The 6739-nt window shown below is 39.3% G+C and overlaps 1 long non-coding RNA gene across 1 annotated transcript; it reads right to left on the minus strand.

The window, feature by feature from the left end:
* Window positions 1–348: 348 nt before the first annotated feature.
* On the minus strand, window positions 349–6357 carry LOC118177309. The gene is made up of 2 exons (XR_004755760.1): window positions 6255–6357; window positions 349–551 (listed from the first exon to the last, which is right to left on the minus strand). It is a non-coding gene; the product is annotated as an uncharacterized LOC118177309 (long non-coding RNA).
* Window positions 6358–6739: the final 382 nt, after the last annotated feature.

Here is a 6739-nt window from a genome sequence, read left to right on the forward strand (position 1 = left end):
CAGGATCTGGCAGACACTGCTTAACTGCATGCAGTCCCTTCTTCCAGCTCAAATCTAGACAGAAAATATCTTTGTCTGCTTCACTTGCTCTTCAGCTGAACAAACAGTCCAGTTTAAAATGCCTGTTGAGATACGACCTTACTGCAGCAACAGTTATCATCAACATCATCATCATTATCATTACAATAAGTTATCAGCAACATTTCTAGGGATAAATTAAGTTTAGTGAATGTCAAAAAAAGCACAGCTTGACTAAGAATAGCCACTCTGGATTCAGATTATGGAGAGACTGACTGATTTGTTTTAAAAATTTTCATAAACACTCTGCCAAAACAAAATGAAACAGACTTAGTGGGCACCAAACCAATGTTTATTCTTGTTGCATCTCCATTATTACCAGTGGCTTCACATCAGGGATACATTTGGCTGGATTTCTTCAGATTTTCAGGAAGTGCTTTACAAAGCTCCCAGATCCCATCTGGAGTTATTGTCTAAAGTTGACAAAGGGGTGTAAATTCCAATGGTTGCTGGCACAACATGTTCAGAGTTATCTAAAAGCATATGAGAGAAGGAAATTCCTATAGTTACAATTTCATTAAGCTGAAAATTAAAGAGAATACTACAGAGAGCAAAATGTGAGTGCATACACTTGTATAATTTTTCTAAAAGATTCCACAAACCAGCAAAGGAGGCAACAACTTTCCAATCTCCTGTTGATATTAAAATGATACTGAACTTCAGAGACATAGCACATAGCAAAGAACTGTCCACTGGCTTACAGAACATGCACTGTTTAGATCCAGCACCTGGATTAACAGATGGCAAATGCTGTGGTACTGATAAATAAACATGAATTTGTTATGCAACAAAGCAGCAAAGGGGAGGGAGGATATAAAAGTGCTTAGGTATATTGATCAAGCCCCAGCTAGAGCATGTTTGTAGAAAAATCCCCTACGTTTCATTTCATTTTGCAGATGGTCCTGAGTAGGGAACTAGTTGCCAAACATTCTGTTTTGGTTAATGTTTTCCGTTTTAGTTCATGAATACATGTAAAATATTTTGCAATCTTTGGAACAAAGGCAATGTAAGCAAGCGATTCAACTGCTATTACTAGAACAGAATCAAATGAGTTTTCATATCAAGATATTTTAAGTCAATATAAGATAAAGACTAGCTTTATATTGAGCAATTTTTACATAACTATATATATACACTAAGACACTACTGGTGGAAGTTTGAAAAAACTTGAGATGGGCCAGCGTGATTTGGTTTTCTCCCAGTTTACTCTCTACAGGTAAAGTTTGTGTTTCTCTTGAATATTTTGCTTCAGTTCCTTTTGACTTATGTTTTTTTTTTTGCTTTGTTTTGTTTTTACAAGTAAAAATTATGTAGTTTTGTGTGTGTTTGCACACTTGACCTCCCTAGTTAAAGCTGAGGTATATTCTACAGCATTATGTACCTTGTGAGTTAACCAAAGCTACAGCAGTGGTTAGATGTCCAGCTGCTAAACCCAGATATCATTTAGAGGTGTCAAGCAAAATATTTAAAAGCAACTCCCAAGGCACAGTGACCTTACCACCTTACCACCATTTTGGTCAAGATAATGAGTTAACAATCGTGATAAACTAGAGAAAAAATAAGATTCAAAGAGACAAATGAGACTGGAAACACCATAATAATAGGATAATTTAATTACTATTGTGTAGTATTAAATGTCACAGTAGGGTATTTTTAGACATTGCACATGACTGTTTCATGGATAAGCTAGTCTGAGAACTCAAAGGGAGGAACTCGGTTTTGACCTTCTTCTGAGAGGTATTTTTGTCTTTTGTCACAAGGTTGCTGTCACTCTGTAATATTAACTGAAATGTGTTTATACTCAACATGCTTGCATGAGGCATGAAGGCAAGACAAAGAACCATTTGCACAAGTGTTTAACTTCAAAACATCGGCTTAGAAGCAGTCAAAAAAAAGCTAATGGAACATTAACGAATTGTTAGGTGCAGAATAGAGAATAAAATGGGATATAATCAATATATCACTATACAAATCCAGGATGTCTCAGCATCTTAAATACTGTGTGCAGTTTTGATGTTCCATCTCTAAAATGATAAAGCTGAACTAGAAAAGAGAAGGCTGATAAAGATGATCTAAAGTCTGAAGCAATTTCCATGCAAAGAATGATTAAAAGGTTAGGGCTGGAAAACCAATTGCAGAGGAAAAGGATAGAGAACTGCAAAGTCAGTAGTATGGAGAGGATGAATAGCTTATTCTCTTTTATTTCATAATACTGAAAATACATGGTATCAGGTGAAATTATAATCAAGCACGTTCAAAAAACACAAAAGAGAATATATATTCTCATACCCTATAATTAAGCTGTATAACCCATTACAAAGGGGCAATAGAGATGCCAGAAATGACACAGATGCAAAAAGACATTATTCAAATTCATGGAGGGGAAATCATTAAAGACAATTAAACACAAAGGTACTGCCTCTGACTAAAGATATCCCTAAGTTGCACTTTGCTGGAAGCTGCGAATGTATACAAAGGGAGTACTGCTCTACTTTTGCTCACCTTGTGCTAGTCATCTACTGTTGCACATTTTGTAGCAGGGCATGCTACCTAGACCTTTGGTCTGATCCAGGACAGGCATTTTCCTGTTCTTATGTCACTCCCTAAACTGCAGTGGAAATCCTGAAATGTGAATTTTCATTGTAATATTTGGTCTATTCTGAGAATAGAGAGAGAGAGATAGAGAGATTCATGGGAACAGAGAAGTAGAGGAAACAAGGCAGCTATTTATACCACAGAACTGGTTGCATTTATTTGGAGCCAGGATCAGGTTGGACTGTACTTTTCTTGTCCTGCTTCACATGGGATAAATTACTACAAAAAAATGCATCCATTAAAAGTCTGACTCCTTACAGAAAAAATAATCATCATCATCATCATAACGAGAGAGACAAAGAGAGGGAAGAAGGATGCAGGAGAAAGGGGAGGTAAAAAAGCATGAGAGAGAAGGACAGAGAGACAGGGAAAGAGTGTGACAGAGAAAGGAAAATGAGAGAGAGAGAAAGAAACGGATGAGAGAGAGAAAGAAACAGAGGAAAGAACAAAGAAAAGAAATTGGAAGGAAGGAAGGAAGGAAGGAAGGAAGGAAGGAAGGAAGGAAGGACTGATCTACAGACCTACTGGGAAATTACTGTATTCATAGAGCAGCTCACAACTGCAGTTCTTGCTGGCCAACTGGACCTGCTCATTCATAGACAAATCTATTATAAATATTCTGGCAACCAGAGCCTATCTGAGACTTCCCTTTCCCAAGGAGACAAGCTGGCCAGTTTTGTGGCTGCTTTGTGCACACAGCTGCTAAGATAAGTTAAGGAACCAGCCCAAAATGAATATGCATGTGCACTTTGGTTTTCTTCCAACTTAATCTCCTGTATGTTTCAGTGCTTTCTGTCATATTCTAAGGGTGACTGGTTTGGATGCATTAATGTAGTATAACAGATCTTTCCTGTGTGTATCCGCAGGTTGTGGAAAAGCAGTATCATACAGTAATAGCCACCCATTAAATAACATACTGAAAGATTAGGTATCTCTGTGATATTTATATACAATTAATCCTATTTTACAGCATGAAATTAGTAGATGTCCCCCCCAAGTCCATTCATCTCTGTTTTCTACAACTTCATTACACTATCAGAAGAAACTAAGATAGTTTAATGAAAATAACATTATTTTTTGTTGTTGTTATTATACCCCCATTTATAGGGGTGTTGACAGCTGATATTAGAAAAAAAAATAATAATAAACCACAAAATTTTAGTTTTAGCTCAGAAGATGCTTTGATGGGAAACATGACCAGTAAAAATCTTTCTACTAATACTGGGAGAAAAAGGTTGTTTTAAAATGATGGTCTATCATATCTTGAATAACCAAATCTCATAAATCTCAAAATTAGCAACCAAAAAAATAATTTAAAAAATTATAATAAAATAAAATGTTTTTCAATTTCTGTGTTACCACATTTCTTCAGGAATTGCATTTAATTCCTCTATCCCTGACCTGTATAAAAAGATGAAACATCAGTCATTTGGATATATTGCTTACTTGTACTACAAGATGAAGATAAAAACCTCTCATTATATGCAGAACCTAGCAAAAAAGACCCTAATAAAATTCATAGCCTCCAGGTGATATTGCATGCAATAGCAACTCCAATAAATACTGGTGTTGTGCTCCTGTGTCAACAGCTTAAGAGTATTCACATCTCCACCTCTATATACAACATGCTCTTTTATTACAGGGACCAAAATGCTAATATATGGAAGAACAACCACCATCTGAGACAACAAAACAAGAGTGTTACTCAAAGCATTGATTGTAGCTTACTGATTTAGCCCTGCTTCATTCCTTTCATTCCAAACCCTGCAAACAAGTCACATCACATTGCTCCTCTTTTTAGGGCAGCATCTGATGAGACCATTTGATTATGCCTTCCTGCATCTTTCCTGGCTGTCTCCCCAGTGCCCAGATCACTCAAGAACTGACAGATGCACAGCACAGCCTTTGTTCCAGTAACTGGCTATGTGTGGCTCTGAGCCTGGAAAGAAAGAAAAAAAAAATCACACTTTTAAATTATTACACTTCATTGCTAAAAGAGAGAGACTAGGCATGATAGGATAAACCAGCAAGAGCTCAGGGACCTGGAAGAAAAAGAAATGAGGACAGGAAGGCAGGCCCCAGGCACAGGCTGTTGCCAGGGCAGCCAGTGCTGGAGCACCAAAGGGTCCCATGCATACACAGGCTGTGCCCTTACTTTGTTAATCTTTAAATGCAACATTACCAGCATTGCCCTTGCTTCCTTGCTGCTCAGTTTCACCTGCTTTTCTAGCAAGCCTTGAGCCAGCTCTGATAAACCTGGACTAACCCTTCTTCCTCCTCTCTTGCTCGCCAAACATCTCTTCCCACTGGAGCTGTGCAACCAGGCCTCCCGTACCTGCTGTGCAAAGAGGAGCCCACCAGCAAGTAAAACAGGCCTGGAACTGCTGGGAAGACTCCACAGAGGTCACTCCTAGTCAGGCCTGCTAAAAATTTTGTCTCAGGTCCCCCTGGTCCTGCTGTCTCAATCACTGTGTCAAATCCTTTTACAGCATCACAGCGAAGGCTGGGTGCCATCTTACACAAGGGTAGCCACACAAACACACACACAAGCACACAAACACAGCTCTATCTCTATCTGCTTCATGTATCAGAGCACGATCTAACCCCACAACGTGTGCTGGGCAGAACATCCCAAAATATCCCCTGGATGAGTGCATCCCAGTTTAGATCTTTAGCAGACCTCCAGCAGTAGCATCCCATTCCCATCAGATCAAGCTCAGTGTGGCAGTGAGGGGATGTAAAAAATCTTTTCAGTGGTCTGTGGCCCAGGAGTAGCTCAAGCAGAGATTTTGCCTGGGAGCAACAGTATCCAATGTCAGCTGCCACTCTGGCACACGAAGACTAAATAAACAATACCTCCAGACACAGGAGAAAACAAAAAGAGGCAAGACTGCTTAAATGAACTTGGATTTACCCCACAGGTCCTGCCATACTGCACCGTTAAAAAGCCATATGCCTGAGGAGCCACTGTTATCTGCATCTTGAGGTCCATCCTAAATTCCTGCAACCCTTGGCTCTCTTGAGATATAAAACAAGTCTCACAGCCATCTGGCATTTCTGACCTGACATTTCACAACTCAGGAAGGTTAGCCAGCTCTAGGCTATGGGCTCACTTTCCAAGAGCAGCACTAGCGCACACACCTTCCCGAAATGCAGTGATGGAAGATTTGTGATGTTCCTAGAACTGGCTGCGGATCATTGTTATTGTGTGTGTGTGTTTGTTTTCTTTTGTCATGCAAACTGCCACTCCCTTGAACCTTGTTTGGCTCAGGTAGAGAGTGCCTATCAAAGACCTTACTGTTTTTACTTGTCACAACTTTCTCAGAGAACTGCTTTCAAACTTGTTTTAATAATGCAAAAGTAACACTGTTCGCCTAGGTGGCTTTGAAAAATATCTTTAAATTATCTTAAAGAACAAAAAAGTACGATATTCTGCTCCTCTGCTTCCAGAAATTATGCTAGGATTAAAGGGAGCGATATCTCCATAAGAGCATAGGTTATCTGTGCCTGATGCAAAAGATAGATGGATTTAACTTCAGCTTTATCTCTTGTGACAAATAAAACTGCAATAAAATACTGACCTCGGATATCTAAGTATAAAGTTAGCTCTTTCCTTGGTACTCTATAAATCTGCTTTGCAAGTTTTACCCCGGAGAGGAGAGGCAGCAAGGCGGTGTCGCTGGGCTGTGTGTTCCCCAAATGGAACACGCGGTGGCAGTGCGGCTGCTCTGTCCTCGGAGGGGATTTGCAGACAGGGAGGAGTTGGTTCGCTTTCACTCGGCAGGGTTATTCAAATGATTAGGCCAGATGTGGAAACAATCCAGCTATTCCTGACTAGCCTGTACTTGTACATAACACCTTCAACCATGGTATCCAGACCTTGCATAAATAACTGAGGAAATAAAAATGAGTGAATAGCATTTCATTTTCCGGGTATCCCTAGAGATCTACTTAGGAATAATTTTGTTTGTATTTAAAATGATGCCTTTGTTGTCGAGGTCTTTCACACCTCGGCTGAACACAGCAGTGTCCATACTTACCATCAGTTTTCTCTAAGCTGGAAATA

Source organism: Oxyura jamaicensis, chromosome 1 (genome assembly GCF_011077185.1).
Source record: "Oxyura jamaicensis isolate SHBP4307 breed ruddy duck chromosome 1, BPBGC_Ojam_1.0, whole genome shotgun sequence".
NCBI classification, from domain to species: Eukaryota; Metazoa; Chordata; class Aves; order Anseriformes; family Anatidae; genus Oxyura; species Oxyura jamaicensis.